This window comes from Calypte anna, chromosome 1, assembly GCF_003957555.1.
Source record: "Calypte anna isolate BGI_N300 chromosome 1, bCalAnn1_v1.p, whole genome shotgun sequence".
Lineage (NCBI taxonomy): Eukaryota > Metazoa > Chordata > Aves > Apodiformes > Trochilidae > Calypte > Calypte anna.
The window spans coordinates 28,369,210-28,394,343 of NC_044244.1; the positions used below are offsets into that span (position 1 = coordinate 28,369,210).

The following is a 25,134-nucleotide window of genomic DNA, read 5'->3' on the forward strand; positions in this document are numbered from 1 at the left end:
GTTAAAATTTTGTGCATTTGTAAATTTTAATATTTTGGGAAACACTGTGTTTTGGAAAATACAGTACAAATACTTGAGTTTCTGTGGTCAGTAACTTGAAGCTGTACCCATACTTTCAAAGAGACGTTGTCAGAGTACGGAGAAATAGCTGGGTGAGTAAACCTGAAAGCTGTTTGCTGTTTGAAGGAGCCAGGTACAGCCAGAAACTATCACAGGCAGTCACAACAGGAGTTCCGTCTGCTACCATTCCTTGGGTAAAATGCCTTTCTATTTTAAGTTTGCCCTGCTATTTTTCATTTGCATTTAATTATACTTGATGGTCCAGTTAGGAGTCCTTGTGCCACAGAAACGCGTATGGACCCCCGCTTCGGTGATCAGTGCGTGTTTGGGTGTTAATTACAACAGGCAAGCTGGCAAGGTGCCGTAGCAGGGATGAGGCGTTGTTAATTTTGCTCCATTAAGAAAACTCCAAGCAATCCTCAGGCTGAAGCGGCATTCCCGAAGGCGCCGTTCCGGGCGGGATCGCTGCGCAGCCCCGCGCCTCGGGCGATGCCCTCCCGCCTCGGCATCCCGCCTGCTCTTGCCCAGGGGTGGGTCCTTCCATCGCCCTTCCTTCCCCTGCTGGGGGAAGCTTCCTGTGTCCTGGGGCTAAGGAATATATCCCGCTGGTGGGGAGAGGCAGTGCTGTTGCCTGGGATCCCGAAGGCCTGCTGGATGCTGAGTCACAGAGAGGTCTGGGAGGTGCTCGCTGGCCCCCTGGCTGTAGCCACATCAGCTATTGCAGCGAGATGAAGCCCGGGGAAGGAAAATACAGATACAGGGAAGAGGAGCATTCAGAGGGAAGGGAGACAGACGTTAAAAATCCTCCCTGGCAAACGCTGCATCTTGTGGTGAGTGCAGACACACTTCTGGGTGTGTGAACTCCAGGCTGGGATCCCGGGGGGGGGGATGACAGTGACAGCAGTGAAGAGCTTCACGCAGTAGTAACAAGAAAGATGTGCTTGCGAGCTGGCTGCTTGCAAATGTGCCAGTCATTCTTCCTTTGTCTTGGAGGATTTATTACATTTGCTGGGCTCCTGCCATGAATTATCACCTGAGGTGTATCATTTGCAGACTGAGCAGACTTGCAACCACAAAACCAGATACAAAAGAGAACAAATAGCAAGAGAAAAAAAACAAACTTTCCTGAACTCCTCTCATCTGCGTAATTAAGGATTGTCTTACTGTTTCTATCACAAAAACTAAGTAAAATAATGGAAACCTATTTTTGGTGAGAATGACACACATAGTTAAGGCTTGGACATTCAGAACTGACTTCTATGTGGTTTACTGAAATATGGCTCAGCAGTTTCAGTGCTTTGTTATTATTTCCAGATATGTCAGTGAATAAACATTATGTACATGTTTGACTATCGTAAATAAAAAGCATCACAGTGACACTCACAGTGACAAGGATGAATATTAATCTTGTAACAACATTTCCTTTTTTTTTTCCCCTGTTGATACTAAGGTACTTAAATTACCTGTATTTACGGATGGAACATGTACAAATAAATGGTAACAAGTGGAAATACTAATTTTCTCTAAGAATTAATGGCTGGGATTTTCTAAGACATTTGAGAGAGGTATCCAGTGTCCATTGAAATTCACTAGAGACTGTGATCTTTAGTCTTTTTGGCTGAGATTTTCAAAGAAGCATATATAAATATTTTAGTCACAACAGAAGTAAGAGCTTCAATAAAAAGGCAGGAAAACAAAGGTAGCCCAACAACTGCTTACAGTTAATATAGGTAATTAGAGGAAATGCAGAATTTGTTCATGTTCTTTTTCTCCCATATCTCCTCCGTTAACTGAGTAATTATACAACCTAAAATACCAAGAAATAATGCAGGGTATCATACAAAGAAAAGGGTAAGAAGGGAAGATCTTGCAGACATCTTATTCATAAAGGATATTGTTCAGAAAAAAAGCAGCTTAATGTAGACAGAAGTCTCCATTAATAACCTGTTGGAATATTCTCTTTCATGTTCTCATTATAATGGCCAAGATTCAATTAGAGTACTTGGTTTTCTCAAATTAGTACTTTGCAGATTTCAACCAACTTGGACTTAATTATGGAAACCTGTCTTGTATTAAATACATTTGCAATCAGATAATTGATGCCTACTACCAGATTTGATGGATTTTGTTCTTTTTCTGGGCTGCAGTGCAGATCTATTCATTGCAGTTAATAGCTGAAGGGGTGACAATACTTAAGAAAATCAGAAGCTTCAAGAGCTGATGCTAAGGCATCATGTGAGCTCAAACGGACACAAATCCATTTGTTTGAATTCTCACTGCCTGTTGCAGTAAAGTGGCATTGTCATGCTTTTGACTTATACCTTTATAATATATAAAAGGAAATATTTCTGGTCTATATTGGTTTTAATTTGTTGTTGGAAAGAGAAGGCAGAATTAATAAGAAGAATTAATAAGAGGAATCAGTGTATCTGAAATGATCATGCAGTTAGGATTGTTCCAAAAATGGTGAAATAGTAGATTAGAAATGAAGAAATACTTAGGTGTATATGCTTGCTAACTGAAGCATGCTTCTAAATTATTAATGGCACAGTAAAAAATGGCTTTTCATGTAACTTGCTGTGTTATACACCGTTACAATTGTTTTATTTATTTCCTGCTGTGGCAGAGAAGAGATCACTGAGAATTATCAGATTGTTTATGACTGATTGAATACATCTTCAGACAGTTAAAAATTGGTAATTGCATAGAATTGTTATAAGCAAGTAACCTATGAATACTTCATCAGTGCTTATTGACAGGAAACTATGTCAGTGTGTGTGTGTCTGTATGTAATACCTGCTTACTCAGCAAATCTGTTCCCTGAGCTCCAATTTCTCAGCAGTAACTAAGAATAGCCACGTTTTCCTTCTGTTAGCATTTCCCTGTAAATAACACTGAAGGAAAATGCAGGTGAGTTCTGTTAAACATCACTCATTTTTATAGCCAAAAACTTAACTGAGCGGCAAGAGAACTGGAACCCCTTCATACCATTTGCTGATGGTATTATTCACACTACAGTAATATTTCAGAATGTTGGAAACAAGGTCTTTAATCTCTTAGGAGAAACTGGGAAGATGAGCTGATGTGTTAGTATTTCTACTGGTAGCATTTTTACTAAAAAAAGGGCTGGTACACTAAAGATTACTTTATAAAAATAATTATTCACCTGCCTTTTGTGCTGGAAGCTATAAATTAAATGATTAATGTAGGTCAGTGAAACTATTTAGAATTTTTCAGCTGAGGTTTTTGAACTACATCTCATTCCTTAATTTAGAAATGGGTTTAGTGTCTTGAAGCATAGATTCAGTACAGATATTCTACTACCTCCTACAGCACTGATGCACAAGGGGCATTTTAACTGGAGGAACTGTGTGGCAAGAAAGTAAAACAGTCATAGACAGCAAAATCTGTTTGTCAAGGTTTAGTGTGTGCAGCAGGGAGAGTATATTACTATAACACAGAAATATTGAAACCTTTCAGGATGGTTTCCCCTCTGGGTGCTGGAATATGACCTGGCCACAGTGTTCTTCCCTCTTCAGCCCAGCAAATGATCTCCCACCCTTAAGTTTTCTTTGAAGGGGATGGGAATGATGATCATGACAAAGTGCTTTACAAATTTCAGTAACCTGTACCAAATTCTAGCTTACGCCCTGTGAGGGAGGTTCAACTGTTTTTAGAGACCAAAGTACATTGTCTTTCATAGTAGGGTCAGAACTGAACTCTTCCTAAACATGCTTTTTATTTAAGTTTGGAGGTCTGCACCCTTTTAAAATGTTCTTGGTGGGGGATACCCAGAATTTCATAGCTGTAAATGCTTTTTATATCTTCGGACTTAACTAATTGCCCAGCTGGCTTTCTAGGACATTTTTTTTTCTCTCCTGAAACACTTCATAGAAAAAAAGGGAGAAGAACTAATTATTTGAACTCATGAGTCACTATATTAATAACCAATGTACTTAAGTTTTTATCATTCTGCATTTGTTTGCAATGTCGCAGAGTTGTGTCCGCATACATCAAGTTCCAAATTTGTGTTTCAGGTTCCTGAATATTTTCTCCTAATGCAAGAGCTCAGCAATTCCTATTAATAAATTTATGATGGTAATGTAGCATTGCATTAAGTCATAGCTGCATTTGTAGAATTACTTCTGTCCTTTGTTTCAGCACTGATTTCATACTTGGCTTGAAGCAGTTACATAGTTTTATTACTGTTCTGGAAGAAAATAATACTTTTACTGATTAAGTTCCAAGGCTTTGTCTACACCAGAAGTGCTGTAATGGAAGTAAGAACGGTCAGAAATCCAAACCTGTTTTTTCTGTTCTTTCCTCACTGTTCCCAAACCTCATTTGAAGCCTGCAGTTGGAAAGTGTCTGAAGAAGGAACAGAGGACATGCATGCTTAGAGAAATCTCTGTGGGTAAATATGTGCATTGCCAGAGCACTTTGGAACCAAGCGTTTATGCAAATATGTGAACTCCTGGTTTTTCCACCCATTTTACATCACCTTTACTAGTTAAGCTCTAGTAGATGTAGTAGATGACATTCCACCTGCTGGCATGGTCTGCCATGGGCATGGAAATAGGCTCCAGCAGAGTTAAGTCACCAAGAAAAAGCAACATGTCAGTTTCTGCTGAGTTTCTCTCCCTTCTTCCTCTCTCAAGTCCTAGTCCCAGAGGTTGCTTGCTCTTCTCTGCTCCCCTACTCCAGGAGTCATGTAGTGATAAGAAACCTCAGCTCACAAAACACCCCAAGAGTTATCACTGGGGTGGTGGTACTTCATCCCAACTTTCTCGGGGAAATTTCAACCTCTCAGCTTCAGTATTTCATCCTCTTGTTAGACAGCTTGAAAGAGCCAAATAAGAGTGTTAACCCCTCCTCTTTTTCCTTTCTTCTAGTCTGCAGAGCTACTCTCAAACCTACTGATAGCTTTCTCATCAGGCAAGTTAATTACTTAATAATTTGGCACCAATGATATATAACACTCTCCTGTGTATTTTATCTCCATGATTTTTGAGATAAGAAGCAAGGAAAAATCTAGAAAGAGGGATTTATCATTCAGTCTATTTCTGGCTTCCCAAGGGTTTTTCACCTTTCATGTATTACATGAAACTGTAGCTTATTGGTTAACTCCCTAAATACAGGAGAAGAGATCAGTTTCTCATTTTGTTGGGAAGGAGCTGAAAGGATTCTGTTGTGTAACATTGTCAATAAAGGCAGAACCACAGCACTTCAGGCAAACTCTTCTAAAATGGGTCTGTCTTCAACTTGATGGCAATGGCACAAGTGCCTGCAACTCATAATACAGCTTCAACTGTAGACTGGTTAATTTATACATAAATCCATGTAAAGAAAGTTTTTCTGTGGAGGTTTACATGTCCTCTCATGATTCTACGAAAGCAAGAAAATAGAACAATCTTCTCCACTGGGAGTACTCCATGACTAGACCTGCTTGCCAAGAGGATACTTTTTTTTCCATGCCAAGATTTGCCCTAGTTCTGTGAGTAGAGTGTCAGCTGAACCTGCAGAGGTGGGGCAGGAACTGCCTCAAAAATAGCAGCTGACTGCTGAATGCAGTGCATGAAATTCAGCCTTTTCCAGCTGTATTTGCATTAAGCCCTTCGTATTTGCTTCCCTGATTTGGTCTAACACTGATAACAGCAGAATATGTGTAAATGTACATTTTACAGAAAAATACACCATATAATAGTGTAGTTTGGGTGGTTTTGAGTAGGTGCATTGTCTAGTTGACTAAGTTTCTGGTTTTTGTTCACTGTAGAAATTTCCTCCTGAATTCTCCCCATGAGCAAATCATTCTCATTGTGCTTCTTGCATATTTTAGTGTTAATCAGCTTCCTTATAGCAAGCACCAAAAAGAAATGTGTATTTGATTCATGGAGTAGCATTTTCTGTATTTCAGATGTTCTTACCTGGTCTGATGAGTTCTTTGGTATTGCTGGGAGGAGACAGCCTGATGTGACATTACAAGAAATAAAAACAGCAAGAGGTTGTTGGTTTTTTGGTGTTTTTTTGGGGGAGGGGGAGCTGTTTTGTTTTGTGGTTTTTTTTCAAGTGTACTATGTAACACTTGAAAACATATGAAATAGATGTATAGTGTCTTTAGGCTTGGTAAGAGATATCTAAATACAAATGAAGGGAACAAAGGGCATGCAAAAGGTGAATAGGAATCACTTGGTCCTTGGTTCTAGGAATTATTTCATACGAACTCCCTAAGGTTCAGAATAAACAAAATAATGTATTTTTCATGTGAGGAATAGTTAAACTGGGTGTTATTGCTACAGGGTTAATAGGTGAAAAATGTTCTTATATGGGCTTAGAAAGTGATGAGATAAATTTTCAGAGGAGCAATCCACCAAAGACCATTAGGCACAAAGCTGCTGCCTCTGATGTGAGAAGCCTCCAGATCCCAAAGTTCTGGAAGAAGAGGGTGATCTGGGGAGGCTAACAGGGTTACACACAACATCCTGCCTGGATTCTCTGAGGCACTGTTGGGGCAGGAATGGCAGGACAGATGCGCCATGGTTTTAACCTGCATGGTTGTTCTCTGAGTGTAGAGATGAGGGTTGTGGCAGTGGTGTGTGTGGCTGGCAGCAGAACAAGCTGCCATGTGTGGTGCTGTGGAGGCTCTGGGTAGTAGAGGTGTCCATATGCAGGTGATCACAGGCTGCTGGGATCCAGCCAGACCCCTCAGGACTTTCTGGGTTACACCACGAGCCAAGATTGCAGCCCCAAATCAGGAGGTTTCTATCCCTGGCATAGGTGATTTTTTTTTCAGAGGGTTTGTACCTTCTGTCATTTATTAGAATTACAGTGCAGGATCACCTTCATCATTTGGGGGTTTGCCTTTCTGGGATTTCTTGGTTTGTTTGGTTTTTTTTTTTAATCCTCAGTTTGCTGTGGTTTTATAAGTAAAGAAAAATCTTTTTAGTTGTTGCATGCTCTATAAAATAAATGGACGTGTGTTCACACAGGGATGCAGATGAAATAAACCACGACAAATTGGAACAGACACACAGAAGCTTGTATAGGAAAGTATAATGCTTACATACACTTCAAGAGCTACAATGAAGCTGTATCAAACATCACATAATAACGAGATGGAAACACCTTTCTCCCCCTTCCCCCCCAACACCTGCTCCTCTGAATCTCCACTTGGGACACATTTAAAACTAAACTAGACAACATCCATTTTCACCCAAAATGTAATCACTAATGAGCTAACACATTAAAGAAGTAGAGTCCAGAGAGCTGAATAGAGCTAACACATTAAAGAAGTAGAGTCCAGAGAGCTAAATACCATCTGGCGTAAAATATGACTGGCCTTTACCTGTTATCTGAGAAAGATCTGCCTGGGCTACAGTAATCTCAAGTCCATTAGTGGCATTGTAGCTATTCAGGCCATGATGCCTTTTTTTTTTTTTTTTTTTTTTTTTTGATGGGCTTTGTTATTAAAGAACCTTTTCCAAGGACTGACTCAAAGTAAGCATGCAGAGAAAGCAGTATTCAGAGAACTGGTAACACCAGGTTACTTTGCTGTCATGCTGCCTGCAGAGCATTTGTACCTTTATGAGATGCCCAGGACTGGCCCATTTTACGTGATAATTTGGGTGAAAATGGATGTGGTGCAGAGTTGTTGGGTGACATAAGGAAGGCCATACTGGACCAGACCTAGTCCAGCATCCTGCCTTGATCAGACACTAACACCAAACGTTTCCCCTGCTCTGTCTCCACATTTCAGCTCTCAGCTGCTCAGAGAATCCCTGATCCAGAGCAGTGTTGGTGTCTAATAGCTGCTGATCAACATGTCTATTGGGAATTTGTTTAATCTCTTTTTAAATTGGTTTATCTCTTCAAATGCTCATAGAAGTGTTTTCATGACACTCCTCTCTGCACTTGTAATATGTTCTTGTTTTCAGCCCAATGGGAGTTTAGACAATTGTGTCAAAAGGTCAGCAAATAGGGAAAATATAAGAATAAAGGAATTTAAAAACAGAAATATGTGCTTTCCCAGAGAAACGTCATTCTCTTAACTACCACAGTGTGTCTTGGATGCTGTAATGTGCTTCCTCTTTGTTCCCCATGGTGAAGATGAATGCTGTTCCTCAATACTTTTCAAGGTGACTCTTTTAAGAGTTTTTTCTGTTATTTTATCTCTGCTGTGAGTACAGAGGCTTTGCAGGTGACTTTGTTTTCCTAGTTCTAGTTTGCATCTTGTAATGAATTATAGAATTACTTATCCTGCCTATTTATAATACAGCTATATCTGAATCCAGAGCAAAATAAAAAGAGAAGTCAATGTATATGTGTTGTTCATTTGTATACTTGCCATGTTTATTTTCTTTCTTAGCCTGGTAGAAATGTGCACAATTGAGGCTTATATAACTTAAATTTTTAGTTGTAACATTATTAACTCTGATAATTAGGTGTAAATTCAGTTCAGAACTATACGAGTAGTGTTAAGGTTTTCCCTGTTGGTTCCTGTAGAAAATAGTCTTGCTATATGCAGCATCCATGCAATGTTCAACAGCCTACTTAAAAATAGTATATTCTGTTGTTTTTCATAAATTATTTATGATGTGGCTGAGAACAAAATGCTGGACATCAAGATTTTATACCATGAAAATCACAATTTGTGTTGTTCATTACTTCTTATGTACAGTTAATAAAACCTGGGCTAATTTCATACCCAGCAAGCAATTATCTTTCGTTCCTTCTCTCCCCTCAAAAGGTGAAGGGTGTGAGTTATAAGCTATGCTTAGACATCCACTTTTCCAGGACTTAATTTTAAAATTTTATTTAGATTGTAAATTTAGCTGGTTTTAATTAAAAAAAAATTAAGATGTTGAAAGTAAAATTATGATTGTCTAAGGGGTCCAGAGGAAAGGAAAAAAAAACCAAAAACCACTGAAAATTTTCTGGTTTTGTTTTGTCTGAGAAGTGGTCAACCGCAAATATTGTTCTTTTCTCAGCTCCAAAGGTACTTTCTGGAAAAGAGATAGCTACAGATCAATTAAATAACAAGTCCTGCTCATGAGCCATTGCTTAACTACTTTACAGTGGCCCACTACATCACTTAGATAAATCTTCTGATGTTGTGTTAGGTTGTCCTGCACACCTTCTATAATTAAGATACATTAGTTCCTTAGAAGAAGTTCCAACAGATTGCTTATGTCCATCTACTTTATATTGCACCAGTCCATTGAGAGAGCAAGCCCAAATATTCAGCTGAAGCTAAGGATGTTAATACCTCTCTATTTCCTTTATATCAACAGGTAATCTTTATTATGCTAAATTTTGTGGGATTTTTTTCCAAGATAATATTTCTTTATGTCTGTACCTTATTGATATATGCCAGAAATGTCTGGTGGCTGCAGATGGGCTGTGCAGGCAGGATGGAGAAGCAGGAGACCAGCCCTGGGAAGGACTTAACAGAGAAATCCATGTTGATGCATAGCTCTGAAATATAGAAGAGCATTTCTGTACTCATTTGATGCTTCCATGTGCTCAGTGCTGGTGAGGCCACACCTCGAGTACTGTGTTCAGTTCTGGGCCCCTTAGTTTAGGAAGGATATTGAGGTCCTGGAGCAGGTCCAAAGGAGGGCAACCAGGCTGGTGAAGGGACTCGAGCACAGATCCTATGAGGAGAGGCTGAGGGAGCTGGGGCTGTTCAGCCTGGAGAAGAGGAGGCTCAGAGGAGACCTCATCACTCTCTACAACTCCCTGAAAGGAGGTTGTAGCCAGGGGGGGGTTGGTCTCTTTTCCCAGGCAACTCTCAGCAAGACAAGAGGGCATGGTCTCAAGTTGTGCCAGGGGAGGTAAACCTCCCCTGGTTGGAAATTAGAAAGAATTTCTTTACGGAGAGGGTGATCAGACATTGGAATGGGCTGCCCCAGGAAGTAGTGGATTCTCCATCCCTGGAGATATTTAAAAAGAGACTGGATGTGGCACTCAGTGCCATGGTCTGGTAACTGCAGCAGTAGTGGATCAAGGGTTGGACTTGATGATCTCTGAGGTCCCTTCCAACCCAGCCAATTCTATGATTCTATGATTCCTGGGCAGGTCCCTCCACACACCATGATTCTCCACAAAAAGACCCAGAGGTGAACCTTGCAGACTTGCCAGTGTCCTCTGTTCCCCATTTGCCAGTTTTACTGTGGGAAGGCACAGTCAGATTCTCGTGGTTAATCTTTCATTACAATTATTTGAAGAATAATGGCTTTACGTTTCATTACAACAGTAATGATTTCCATAGACCTCTCAAACTTTTGATGCATGACAAGCTGATCTTAATCTAAAGTTGAACACCTCCATGTAATTACTCAAATAGTAGGTAGGGGTGGACTTTGATGCAGTGATTTGGAAAGCAGTGGGTGCCCATATAAGGGCTTAAGGTAATCAAAGCCCAGAAACATAAAACACTTCTGTATTCAAATTTTCTTGCATACTTTTGAATTAATTTCTTTGAACGTGATCTCTTCTAGTGCTTTTCTAAAAATAGGTTCATTTAAAAACAGGTGATTGTAGGATAAGGAAAGGCCTCCTGCTGTCAGAAAGCATTATGCTCTTTAACTTCTTTCAAAATAACCTCCATTTTTAAGAATGGTTGTTTGCTCCCACTCCTTCTTTGGAAAGTTGCTCCAGAATCCTCCTACCTTGATGGCTATAGAATTAATTCCAGACAAATCAATTTATTTTTCTAAAAATACCCCCTGAATAAAATGCTTTTTGTATGAGTTAACTGTGAAGCTGATTTCTAGCAACCGTTCCTGTTCTCATTAAGTGCTTGTACACATTTAATTGTCTTTTATGGTATGCCCAGGTGTAGAAATTTGTCTGCTTTTCCATCTTTTTACCACCAGTATATATTATACCAGAGACATGAACAGACATCATGCCCAGACATCAAACCAACTCTTTCTTTCTGTCTTGTCTATCAGACACAGTATTGTCCTCAGGCTCTTCTGTGGCTTTGCCATACACACATGCAGTACCCACACAGGTGATTTTTTAGTGCAATTTAATGCAAATCTGGTGACAAAGACTTGCTTTGAGTCTTTTTGATGCCCTTCTACCCTTGCCCCTTCTATAGGTCCATGGGAACCTTGTAGCCTTGTACAAGGATCACACATCTTTAAAACTTCATTGAAGTTGTAAGTGACCTTTCTGCCCCATCTTTATGTCATTATAAAACTATCACCTCTTCTTGCCCTTGCATTTCAACCTCACAGCTCTTAGGTCTTGCAGAGTCATTTATTCTAAAGCACAAGCAGGATCAATTCTGGCTTTTGTTTGTTGCTCTCCTGAAACAAGGTTGATGGGAAAGCATGTGGTATAACGTGCCCTGGTAATTGCAGGTCAACAAGAAGTCCTCATGACAGTGGCATCAACTTGAGTATTTGCTAGGTTTAATCTGAGTAAATGTCAGTAAACCATCTCATGGGGTACTTTTTCTTAAGGTTTTCTTTAAGGTTGAAGTTCCCCTAACTGGTGTTAGGCATATATCAGTGAAGAGGCTTGTGTGAACCTACTCAGTGAATCATTACTCTGAAAGCTCATCAAGCACACTTAGTGACAAGCAGGCATCCCCCCATTTGATGGACCCCTCTCTGTGGTATTTGGTTTTGTCTCTGTTCTGCACTCCAGCACAGATGGTACCAGAAAGTGCACTCTGGCCTTTGAGCCAGAAAAGAATTAAAATCCTCTGGACTACAGATTCATCTGGAGGCTTCTAAGTCTAAGGTAGAGTTAAAGTCACTCTTGCTCCATTCCTTCAGAACTAAGTATGTAAGGCCATCTTGTTTGTACAGAAACAGCACAGTACTGGCTTTTTTATTTTTCCATTTACATTTGCTGGCCTCAACATTGTAAAGATTTCTGTCCAACATGAATAAAGTGGTGTCCTCTCCTGATGCCCAGCTTACTCAAGCAGCACCTTAGATCAGTCCTTAAACTCAAGGAAGTCAGGCTTTGATTGAACAGTTTGTGTAGTGATGCTAGTAATTTTTTTCTAAAAAATCTGATTTTCCTGCTTAGCCTGTTTCAGAAAAAAGTCAGTTACAGAGTTATACAGTTAACTGAGGTCTAGTGGCCTTAGCAAGGCAGGTATAAAATGAGAGTGGGGTGGGAAACCTTACAGCAGAAAAACTTTTGATTGTTTTTCTGCAGGATGAGAATCCAATCTTTATCAAGCAGATGAGCATGACCCCTCAGTATCATTTCTCAGGTTATCAAGACTGCTGGCATAGCCAAGCACAGGAGTGATGCACTGTGTCATGGCTGCAGTGGCAAGCATCATTTTTGGTACAAGCAGGTGAAGCCTATGAAAGATAATAAGAAAGAAATGGAATTCCTTTTCAGTTTTGAGCTACTTTTTATTAGAATTTACTTAGAGTAGGAGATTAAGAATATGAGGGAGAGGTGACCCAATTTCATTTTTTCTTGAATCAGAGAAAGAAAAACCTGGACTGTGAGAAGTTGAAGGGCTTAAAAGGGAGATTAGTAAGTAAATAACAGCATATATATGGAATTTATTCTGCATTTTGTTTTTTTAAAAAACACAGGAAAAACCTGAAAATAATACTTTTTTTGGCATAAATTTATTTTTAAACCTGTCCTTTTTGATGCTAGTTCTAGCAGCCCTAAATTGCTGTGGTCAGAAAGGCTTTTTTGTGGTAACGTTTATACATAATTAAATATTAATAGATATATTAATTTATTATAATTAAACTAATATATTTTCAGACTTCAAATAATAAATAAGCAATGAACCAGAATCATAAAATGAAGAACTCTTTTTAGCTTTATATTAATCTTCTAGACTTGTGATACTGGAGTGTGTTTGTATCTGTATACCCGTTCATACATGAGTTGTTTAGGGATTTGGCCTTAGTTTTGTATCTTACTTTTTAATGAGTGTTCTCAGATTGATTAGGCCTTTTTAAAGAAGCTCCAAGAGCTATAAAAACCTCTTGAGATGTAGGAGTACAATAATTAGGGGTTGAATTATTTTGTTACGCAAATTGGAGCAGTTTACAGAAGTGTTTTAACTACATCATCTAAACTTGAGACCATAATAAAAAAAACCCAAAACAAAAAAACCAAAATAAAACCAAAACACCAAACCTGAAAACACCTTTTTTGTTGCATTTTAAGTGATGGATTAAAAAAAAAATAATAAAAAGAAGACTTTCCTAGCAAGCCCTATTATAAAACAGAATTTAATGTAGCATTGAAAGTGTCATTTTAAAAAAATCTTCCTGAAATACTAATTTGTAAGTATTGTCATAGGTCGATTGCAGGTTGCCTTACTTGAGCAAATCCACTGGAGAGGACTCATCTATACAGCAGACGCTGCACATGTGCAGAGTCACAAGCAGAGTATGAAAACAAAACAAAACAAAAAAAGAAGCAGAAGCAAAGAGGAGTTTAATTCAAACCAAATGAAAACACTGGAGTCCAGCTGCAGGAGCAAGCCAAAAAAAGAGCTTCAGGGATTTGGAACCTCCTCCAACCCATCTGTTTTCTACAAATAAATATTAGTTGGTGCTCAGACATTAAGTATGTAGAGCTTGTCTTGCACCACACATCACAAAATGGCACAGCAGCATCCCTGGCCATGCACTCAGGATGGACTCTGTGCTCACTGTACCTGAGGCTCTCACTCCTCTTCCATCCTGGAGCCTGCAGAGGTTTCTTAGGCTCAAAAGCAGTGGTGCTGCATCCCAAAACTGCAGAGCCTCACACGATTGCATGCAAATAGATGTTCAGATGTGGACATTTTCCCCTGTGGTTTCAATATATATATAGTGCATCAGTGTATTATACCCAAAAGTGCAGCCTAGATGAATTATAAATTGCTCTTTATGCAGATTCTTGATGCTAAAACTCGGGGGAGTTAGAAAACATTATGGAACTTAAATGAATTATCCCCAAGTTAAAGATCCGTTTTCTGTTGCACAAAAATCTAACAACATTGCAAATACCATGCAGTGAAGTACAAAACTAGGAATTAGAAAATTGATAGACTAGAAGAGTTAAATGGAAAATTGAAGCCTTGCAGTGATGGGTGTCTCTGCGATAACTGTTAATGAATTTGCTGTGTCACCTTTAGACCTTTAGAGGATGGAATGGTGTACCTGAGACTTTGCAGCTAAAAGAAGCAAGACACTTGCCTCTAAAATTAGTGTCTGAACTCCCTAAGTTAAATTAAATGTGACCAAGCTGTCAGAAATGCTGGCAAGCTAATTCCAATCAACTCCAAATGGATATGTAGAAGCATAACATGTTTAAACACAAGCAATTTCTATTTGAAAGACTACTGGTGAATTTTAAAGCTAGCTTTAAGGACTCAGGTTTACAAAAACATGAGCTATGAGTTACACCTGAGACTGGGTCAAGTGTGAGCTATTAGGGCGTTATTAGGGCAGTACAGGCATTCCTGATTGTCCTTCTTAACACAGATATTTTTACCTGTGGCCTTCATTCAAAACTGAAATACATCTGTGATTCTTTGATACTCAAAAGACTGAAAAATCGTATTTTTTTTTTCTCCTTGTCAAAATCTAAGTGGTAAAACAACTGACTGTAGGTGGAATGGATTTGAAATTCAGAAGGAGTAGGCGCTTAGCTGAGGAAATGACTTCCAGCATCCTGGTAAAAAAGGGTCCATTTGATTGACTTACAGGCTTGAAATTACCTGAGTGAGCTGCATTCTTGTTTTTTACCCTCCTCCAACAGACAAAATACATGTCTTGTAAAGATGCTGTCCATAGAGGGTTAAATTCACTGTAAAATATACATTGAAGTCCTGTCCTTCATCCAGGGCATATGTGCACCCTCACATAAACCTCATGCAACCAAAGAGTAATTGCAGTGGTTTTACCGTACAGGGCACTACTTGAGACATTGTATGCAACCCTTCTTACTCCTGCGTTAATGCAGAAGTCCTTAGTGGAACCGTGGCCCTGTTGTTAGCAGCTTGATTCTCTTTTTGCCAGAAAGCCTGGTAATCACAGGTATTTTAACAGGACTGAGCTCTTCAGAGCTCAGCTTGTACTCTGCACACCCTACATTTGGTCAAGGTGCTGGAAGTTTTAGCCTGTGGTGAATACACAGGTGTGGACTGAGCTCGGTTCTTTCTGTTATTTTAGCATAGAGGGACTGGGGAGACAATAAAAATATTATGTGTTGAAAGGCAATTGTCTGTGGAAGACAGTTTTTGTGTGGTCAGGAGGGAGAAATGTATTCCAGTGTGACTGTGTCTAAACCAAGAAGCCTTGGTATCCTGATTTTGCCTGATACTGATGTTTGAGTGTTTTACTGTGTATAAATGGGTCCTTTATAGCTCTGTAAAAATAGCTAACTTGTAGGCAGTATTTGAGCCAAAACACCTGTCTGGCTGAGGTGGCACTGTGACATGACAATCAAAGTAAAATCAAAGAAGCAGCCTCCAAAAAAGGCTCAGTTTTTGTGACAGGAAAATGAAAGGAGATGGTAGCAAAACCCTACTGCTTCTTTCTTTTCTATGCAGAAGAGCAGTAAGATTTACTGGTTTGTGAATAGTGTAAATACACACAGATGAAATTCTGTGTGGACACAGAAATTACAGAAAATTTTAGAAGTCATCCTTCTGGCTTGTTGTTATCTCTCTAGGAGTTTCAATTATCATATAGTGAGGATAGAGTATAAAAAGAGGGAAACAATTGTATAATACACTCCTACATTATTCTGTCTGTCCCCAGCAATTTATTACTTGGGAATTCCCAAATCATGGCTGCCATCTTTGGGCTTAATCATAGGTTAGAGATTTCTGTATTGCACGTTTGTGTAATTGCTTTTGAATTAATTCAGAAATTTTTGACATCCTTAGATAATTAGGGGGAGATCCACAGAACACATGTTGCTACCATGGAGGGAGCTTTTGCTGGCAATTGCCAAATTTTCCTTTTTCTTTGTAAAGCTGCTGGAAGCACATAAACTGAATTTCTTCTGATTAAACTACAGTGGAACTTGTGCTCCACAAGTGTCGTTGTTTTAAATGAAGCCTCTCTCTGGGATGCATTGCACGAGCAAAGCAACCTGTCCCTGGAGAGATCCTGTTAGCAGGATATATGCAGCTTAGGAGTACAAAGCAGAATTCATTGCTTAATCTATGCAGTAGATAGGACTAAAAACTACCAGCTAACATTCTCAAATCACCTCTACCCCTCCACCACTGAGCATAATGTAGAGAAGGAGAATGAAAAGACCAGAATGGCTTTCAGTGCCTAAGCTGCTGATCTCTGGTGTCTATAGATTGGCATTTTGACATTTTTTGCTATTTTTTGTGCTTCTTTTCTAGTAGCAATTTTTATTTTTTTATTTTTTTCAGTGTTAATAAGCAAGGAGTTTACTTTCCTATTGGCTCCTTCAAAGAGCTCCAACAGAGCTGGGGGGCATGGTTTTTCTGGTAAAATAAACCAAACTGACTTTCACTGGTATAGCACACAATAAATGGCAAAAATAGAAATGCATATTCCAGTCACTATTCTAGAAAAGTTGCAATGTAAAATAATTACAGTTTTTTCTTCTAACATACATGCCTTGTTTTCTTTAATATTTTTAACAAAAAAGGATACTTTTGCATACTGTGCTCAATCCCTAATAATTGGTTTACTGCTACTAAATATGAATCACCAATTATTGTAAAAGTGTAGACTGCAAAAATAGTGTATATAAGGACTATAAAAATACTCAGGTTTTTAGCCTTTGCACACAGAAATGTGATAAAGTATCTCTTACTAAATATCAGCCATGCCTTGACTACTAAATATATTATATTCTTATAAAAGAATATATTTTAATGCATTTGTATTAATTTTTATGGTAAATTTATTAGACATAGTACATATAAGTGAACTATGGTGTATCAAATCAATTAGTATTCTTAATAGTGAATCTCAAGTTATTGATGCTGAGCCCAGAAGCAATGCAGTAGTTTTTAATGAGATTTTACAAAGCTGTTTTGGGGGCTGAGTTTACAGAAAGAGAAAACTATTAAAAGAAAACCTTTTGAATTATTTATTGTAGCACCGTTGTAATTAGAAGCATAAAACTTAAGTGAAAAGCAACAGAAACAAATCATAACCATTTTATTTCTTCCCCTTTTTGCTTTTGGGGACACAGGAGCAGCTGTAATTACTGTGTTAGCATTTATTCTTGCCAGGGAAAAGCCAAATACATGTAATCAATAGCAACAGCTCCGTTTCTCAAGTGAGGAGAATGAATGTGCTTACATCCAGGAATTGCAATCAGTTTTCCCTTCCCAGTCTGCAGCTAGTGACCTTGCCATGGCTGTGATGAAAGAGAGATGAAAGAACTGATCCCTTGTTGGGGGAGTAGAAAGGCCAAAAATCCAAAAGATGGAGCTTACGGAAAGTGGAGTGACCATTTTCTAAATGAGGAAGCAGAAGCTTGTGTAAAATCATTCTCAGTAAAAAGTCTGTCTGTGCATGCTGAATTTGCCTTAGGTTGTAGCCTGTTGCCCCACAAGAGTATGAACTAGACATAGAGAGAGGATGCCAGCATTTGTTATGTCACATTCTTTCCAGTTGCTGGGAATAGCAAGATATATCCTTTCTAAATCTCTGTTTCAGATTGCAGACCAGCAACGACAGAGATCCTGGTTTAACTCTGCTGCTTTGAGAAGGGAAGTTAGGGCAAAAGAGCCTAAAAGAGGGAGGACACCCAGCATGGATCCTCCCCACACACCTTTCTGCAAGCAGCAGTTTTAAGGCATTGTGAACTCGAGGTCACATCTTAACCATTGTTTTTCTAGTGACCAAAAATTCAAATGTCTGCTTTCTCAGCATTCAGTGACAGGCTCCCTAATTATATCTTTCTTTAAAATCCAATGCCTGATGATGCCACTGGTTATATTACAAGATAAAGTGAAAAATCCCTCTCCATTTTCTCTACCTCATTCTCAAGGTTATATACCCCCTTATGATAGAAGTCATCCCTTTCATGAAACGAGTACAGGTTTATACAGTTCATTTGTGGAAGAGGTTTTATGCAACTAGTCCTCATCTCAATCTCTGTAATATATCAAGTTCTGTATGAGTGGACACAATGGACAGCTGGATCACAGAATCACAGAATGCTTAGGATGGAAGAGACCTCCAAGATCATCCAGTCCAACCTTTGACTATGGATGAAAACGGCTGGCACATTAAGTACAGACTTAAAGAGAAGCATAATGACTTTTTCTGTTCTCCTGAACTGGAAACATCAGCCTTAGGAGCTAAATGCAAGATGACATCCCTTGTTTTGAGATCAGCTTCAGTGTTTAAATTGGTTAGACTACATAGGAGAACAAGTTTGTAGCTTGAGGTGCAAAGTGGGGGTACTTACAGAAAAGGAATGAGATCGGTGGGTACAAGAACGAGAATCCTCAAGAAAATGGCAGCATTTGCTAGAAACTGGCTGGTAATTTAATATAGCCCCCAAAACTAATAACCTTATTGACTTCAATGGTAGATCGGTAGGTTTCCTGAGACATTAAAGAAACTGGTTTTATAAGGTATGTTTTCACTCTGATGATAGGATATTTCTATCCCTCATCAAGGACAGAATTTGTTCTGGTGCAGAATGGCTGTTTAGTGTAAGCCACATATGTGCACCTGATAAAGGCATTTGGGACATGGCATCGAGTGTATTGCTGGCTGTACAAATAGAGGAATTTGGATGATCCTTCTAGGAATGGCAGTTTGGTTTGCTGGTTGTGGAGATGGTCACCAAGCCTTACGTTTGCTGTCCTAGAGGGAGATGGTTTCAGTGACAGCTTATGTTTGTGTGAGGAGACTGCTTCTGATCAGGAGCTTAACAAAGCTGAGGGATTGCTTGAACTGTAGGAGCAGATGTTCTGAAAAAAGAGATGGGGTAGGATCATTTTTCCCTGTGAGTTATAATACTTAAATGATTTTTCTTCCCTGGGAAGTCTGTATGTGGCATCTGTGGATATATGACAGTGTGAGGCTTCTTTCTCCATCAAAGCAAGTTCATGGCATTTGGAAGCCTCATTTAAAGCTGCCCATAAAGTTAGTGTACTTAACACCCCCTATCTGCTCCACATGGTGTAACTGCATGACATAGTTAAGTTGAACTCAGAATTATTGTTCTCAGCTTGTAGTAAACTTTGAAGGCTGCTGCTACTTATAAGAGCTGAGAAAGAGTCAAAAAGTCTGAACACTTTTTAGGTTTTTTCCACCCATATTAGATACTGCTGGTTACAATACTGCCATTGCCTTTATTGAGAGGGCATTGCAGCTACAACATGACCAATATTATTCCAAAGTCTTGATCCCTTTTGGACCACTACTGAGAACTGGATTGATATTTTTAGGGACCTTATTCATGCTAAAATAAAGGGGTGTTGAGAGGTAATGACTGATTTAGACTCTTTCTGCATATAGCTTTGGGAAGTTCAATAATAAATGCAAGGCCCTGCACCTGGGTTGGTGCAAGCATTATTATAGGCTGGATGGAGAATGGATTGAGAACAGTACTGAGGAGAAGGACTTGGGGATGTGGGTGGGTGAGAAGGTGTGGCAGGACAAAGGGTGATGGTTTTAAACTGGAAGAGAGCAGATTTATTTTAGACATTAGGAAGAAATTATTTACTGTGAGCATGGTGAGATACTGGAATACATTTCCCCAGGAGGACTGTGGGTACTTCATCTCTGGAAGTATTCCTGGGCTGGCTGGCTGGGGCTGTGAGCAACCTGGTCTGGTGGAAAATGTCCCTGCTCATGCAGGGGGGGTTGGATCTTGATGATCTTTAAGGGGCCTTCCAACCCAAACCATTCTATGATTCTATGATTACTTTCTATTATCAGAACTGAATTTCACCTGCTGTTTTACCCTTTTACCCTCAGTTCCTTGCTTTTATGATCTCCACTAATTCTTCACAGCTAGCTTAGATCTTACATCAACTGAGAAGTTTAATTTTCAGCAGTCTGCATCATCTCAGTGTTCTGCCTCTTTTCCTCTCCTTTGTGGATCTGTTGCAAATATCTGAGGGATCCCTCTGGTAGTCTTATTCCATTGTGAAAGCCAACCCGTTCTGCCTTCATTTAATTTCCCTTTATTTAGTGTTTAATAATAATCAACAAAAGAGATTCTGGGAGGAGAGAATATTTGTCAGAGAACTGCCCTGTGAGCTGTGGGTAGAGACTCCAGGCACGTCTCCTGTATCTATTGCTTTGTTAATTTCTGGGTTTGGTTTCTTCACAGAGCCTGGGTCAGCAGACAGGGACTCTTTAATACAGTGCATATAGAATGCTAGAATGTTTTTCCCATTCTTTCTAGATTTGCCACTAGGTTGAAATAATCTGAGTAGTTTAAAGATACAATTTTCCTTATAGCTGTATCCCATATAGGTGAAACCAAGATTGTATCATGACTGAATTCTGAAGCAAGGTAAGAGTAGAATTTGCATGAATTCTGATGGTTTCCATCTTTAGCTGCTAAATCTATTGCAGCAACATGCTATTAAGAAGTGTGTATCCTATTTTTCCTTGCCAGTAAAATATATGGTGTGACCAAACACGAAGCTACTAGCATACAGTAAGGATTTTTTTCAAGTCTGTATGGAGTAAACACAAGAGTAAATAAAACGGATGATCATAGAATCGACTGGGTTGGAAGGGACCTCAGAGTTCATCAAGTCCAACCCTTGATCCACTATCTCCTGGAGAACAAAACAAAACAAGATGTTAGGATCAGGATAATTGCAGCAGTATAGTTGCTAGCTTTCTTCATTTCTTTAACTGTTATTGAGTCTTAGTGAACAATTTCAGCTTCTGAAATGATTTGGAGAGAAGATAAAAGTGACAAGCAAGCTGAAGAGAAGTCTTAGCATGAGAGTCTAACTCACAGTACTGCCATTTCCCAACTGTGCAGCCTGGTAAGTGCCTGGGCAGTGTTTTTTGTGTTGAAGCACCAGTGACATCCAGTGGTAGCATCCCACTAGACAGCCCCCAAGGTGTCAACTCATAGATTATCCAAGTATCTTTAATACTCAGCCATTCAAAGTTGGTAGCTCAGAACTTCTTGACCTGTTTTACTTCCTGACCCAACTGAGCTAATCTCTGTTTTATTGTTTTCATTTTGGTAGAACAGGATTTCTTTTATTGCTGCATTGACAATGAGGTTCAAAGAATGCCTCCAGCTGGTGTTGCCTTTTTTGTTGCTCTGCGGGATATCCTACTTGATATAGTATTCTGGAATCTGCTTGAGATTATCAACTGTATACTTTAGCCTCTAGGATCATTAAGGTTGTGTAGTTGACTTCCTGGAGTGCTTATTAGACATGAATTCATGTTTATTTGTAGTGTTGACAACAGAACCTCAAACCACGTGTGCCTCTATGTTATTTCATTTTTAACACTTCATTGTGAAGTAAAAATAGCCGAGATTTTTAGAAAATAAACCAACATATTTTAGAAATCTTAAATCTCAGCTGGTTGCAAACTGTTAATCCTATACTGAATTTCTTTTCAAGTTTGTAACAGGTTATGATCAGTTTTCTCTCTTGGTATTGTGTTAGCAAAAGAAAAATGCATTTAGGATGCTAATTGTCACACTTAGAAGATAATTTCCTGACAATGACTCCTGTCTGACACTCAGCTGTCCTCTAGATGTGTTATATAAATTAGAAGGACTTAATTATTTTAAAATTATTACATATTAAAAAAGAATTTTAGCGGTTTCTGCATTTGCTCTTTCCTGTTAGTTATGTGAATGAGGGCAGAATCTGTTTCACTTAGATGCTATTCTTCTTTCATTAGTTTGGTGTTGTTGTCTCTGTGTACTTTCAGCAGAACTGAGAATACTTAGTAGGGCTTTTCATATCAAAAACCTGGAAGTAGCAGCTCAAACAGGAATTATGGCATTTTATTTCCCTTTTCTAATGAGATACAAACTTTCTGAGATACTCAGGAAGAAGCCAGCTCTGCAAAGTGAGAAGTCATGTCTTCATTCCATTTTCCAGCATCATTTTTTTGTTGAATGTCTTCTTCTTTCTTAAGAGGACCATAACTGAGACTGTGTAGAGGTAGAAAGCATCATGGAAGACAAAACTAAAAAACCAAGCCCTTTCACTGATAGTTTGAGAACCCTGCTTTTTATAAGCTCTGCCCTACTCTTTGGGGGTGTGCATCTAAAAAGAGTACAAGACACGGATGTTATCCTTTTTAATATGACAAACTGTTAAGAGAATGAGGCTGATCACATCTAGCTTTGTATGCCTTGTTGAGGTGCAAGGTGTGTAGTCTGCTTTGTCCATCTTAGAGGAGGCAAGTGGAAGAAGACAATCAGGTACCTACTAAGAGGTTTAGATCTTAAGTAGGCTGAGCCTTTTTCTAGATGAGCAGATCTCTGTCCTCCAACTATAGATGGTGCCTTGAATGACTCTCCTGTTAATTTTGTCTTATAAGGGCTACAGGATTAATACAGCTCTGGTGTATTAGCCTTTACTTTTAAATTATGTAACCATTAAAAAAAATGCATTTGAAAAATCACCCATTAAAATGTGATTTCCCAAGCATTAACTTGATTAGATGGTGAAAATAAAATACATATTTAAAACAGGTAGCTGGTTTTAATTAAATTTTCTTTTCCCTAAAAGATACTTTAACATTGTACTAGCATTTGATTGTCTTTTCCACTGAGCCTGTAGAGCCCATATATATTACAGCTTCTATAGCAAATCTTGGGGTTTGTGCTGATTGTTTGTGGTACAATTATAGTAATAACCAGTGTCCTTTATATTTTCTAATGAAGCAGAACAAACGCTCTGACCAAGAGAACTTGAGGTCTTAACCTCACAAATTAAGACCCTGTAGCAATATAGATATCTTTGTAAATTTATATCATAAAGTAGTTAGGTGTCATCAGCAAACAAATTTTTTTTCAAGCAGTGTTATCTCTTTTTAATTATATGAGGTTCAGTTATCTTAAGAGTAACGATTTAAGGGAAAAATCTGTTGACTCAAAAATAAACAACAAACAACCAAGTAAAATATAAGGCAAATAGCTTTATTGATGAAATATTGGTAATTTGTAATAATGTTCAAGTTTTCTCATACTGCCAGTTCTGATGTGGCAGAAAAGATCCCAGCACTGATCATAATATCACCTGGGGGAAAAGCCCAAAAGAGCAATTTCTTAAAAGTCTTTGTCTTCCAATGTGCTAATTTGCAATTATTAGCTATTTATGTGTATTTATGACTACATTGCAAACCCAAGAAACAATATGCCTTTGATTTAATGTAACTTAGTTTCTGTCTCAGTTACACAAAATACTCTAATGTACAATATACATGTAAGGTGAAGTATATTTTGTATTCTTTTTATCAGTCTCATGTTCTTTCACCCATTGCAACAAAATTATTAAATCTTAAAAAACTTATGCAGGCACAAAGGCAAGCTGGCTTTATTTACAATAAATAGGTTTTGTCTGGCTATTGCCAGTCTAAGAGCTACTGTGTATGAGTAGGAGAGTAATAGCAGAGTAGAAGGAGAAAGAGCTGGGTTTCTGGATGCATCATAGAGATTGAGTCCCATCCTAAAAATACAATTGCAGTTATCTGGTGTTCCTGACAACATTAGATGGTTTGCTTTGCTGATGATCTTCTCTTGAAGTCCACCTTGACCTTAGTGAGGCTTTTGACAGTCTCCCATAACATCCTTTTGGGAAGCTCACAAAATGTGGGATAGGAGAATCTGCAGTGAGATGGATTAAGCACTGGCTAAGGAATAGAGCCCAAAGAGGGGTGATCCACTCCAGCACGGAGTCCAGCTGGAGACCTGTGAGTAGTGGAGTCCCCCAGGGATCAGTGTTGGGTCCAGTCCTGTTCAACATCTTTATCAATGACTTGATGATGGGACAGAGTGACTTCTCAGCAAGTTTGCTGATGACACAAAGATGGGAGGAGTGGCTGACACCCCAGAAGGCTGTGCTGCCATTCAGAGGGACCTTGAGAGGCTGGAGAGTTGGGCAGGAGAAATTTAATGAATTACAACAATGGCAAGTGGAGAGTCTTACACCTGGGTATGAAGGACCCCAAGAACCAGTACAGGTTGGGGACTGAGCTTTTAAGAGAGCAGCACAGGGGAAAGGGACCGGGGGGTGCTGGTGGAGAGAAGGATGACCATGAGCCAGCAGTGTGCCCTTGTGGCCAAAAAGGCCAATGGCATCCTAGGGTGTATTAGAAGACGGGTGGCTAATAGGTTGAGAGAGGTTCTCCTCCCCTTCTACTCTGCCTTAGTGAGGCCACATCTGGAATATTGTTTCCAGATCTGGGCCCCTCATTTCAAGATTGACAGAGAACTTCTTGAAAGAGTACAGTGCAGAGCCTCCAAGATGTATAAGGGGAGTGGAACATCTTCCTTATGAGGAAAGGTTGACGGAGCTGGGTCTCTTTAGCTCGGAGGAGAATGAGGGGTGACCTCAGTAATGTTTATAAATGCCTAAAGGGTGAGAGCCAGGAGGATGGTGCCAGGTTCTTCTCAGTTATGCCCAATGATAGGACAAGAGGCAACAGATATAAGCTTGAGCCTAAGAGGCTCCATATATACATGAGGAAATTTTTTTTTACGGTGAGGGTGAGGGAGCACTGGAAAAGGCTGCCTAGGGAGGTTGTGGAGTCGTCTTCTCTGGAGACATTCAAAATCCACTTGGGATGCTTTTCTGTGCAACCTGCTGTAGCTGACACTGCTCAGGCAGAGGAGTTGGACTTGATGATCTTTCAAGGTCCCTTTGAACCTTGAGACATTAGGAGAGATGAGGGCACTTGCTGTCAGCATTCCCTCTGCTGTTTTTAAACCACTCAGGACTTGGTTTCTTGTGCTGTCTAGCACATTACCTGTTTTGTCTCCGTGCTTATAGTGTGTTTAAAAGAAAAAAAGTCTCCTTGTAAGTAGAATTGTTAAGGTGGCCTGCAGTTCCACCAAAGCCCTATAGGTGTACATGGGCAGAATTTGTCAACTGAACAACTCAACAGAGCAGACTGGAGAAGT

At 39.2% G+C, this 25,134-nt stretch overlaps 1 protein-coding gene across 1 annotated transcript in view; it reads left to right on the top strand.

Annotated features, from left to right (window-relative positions):
• Positions 1–798: 798 nt before the first annotated feature.
• Positions 799–25,134, top strand: part of CNTN1 (contactin 1) — a 134,530-nt gene continuing 110,194 nt past the window's right edge. The window contains exon 1 of the mRNA XM_030446668.1: positions 799–890. The gene's annotated coding sequence lies outside the window, so the exon portion shown is untranslated. The remainder of the gene's footprint in view (positions 891–25,134) is intronic.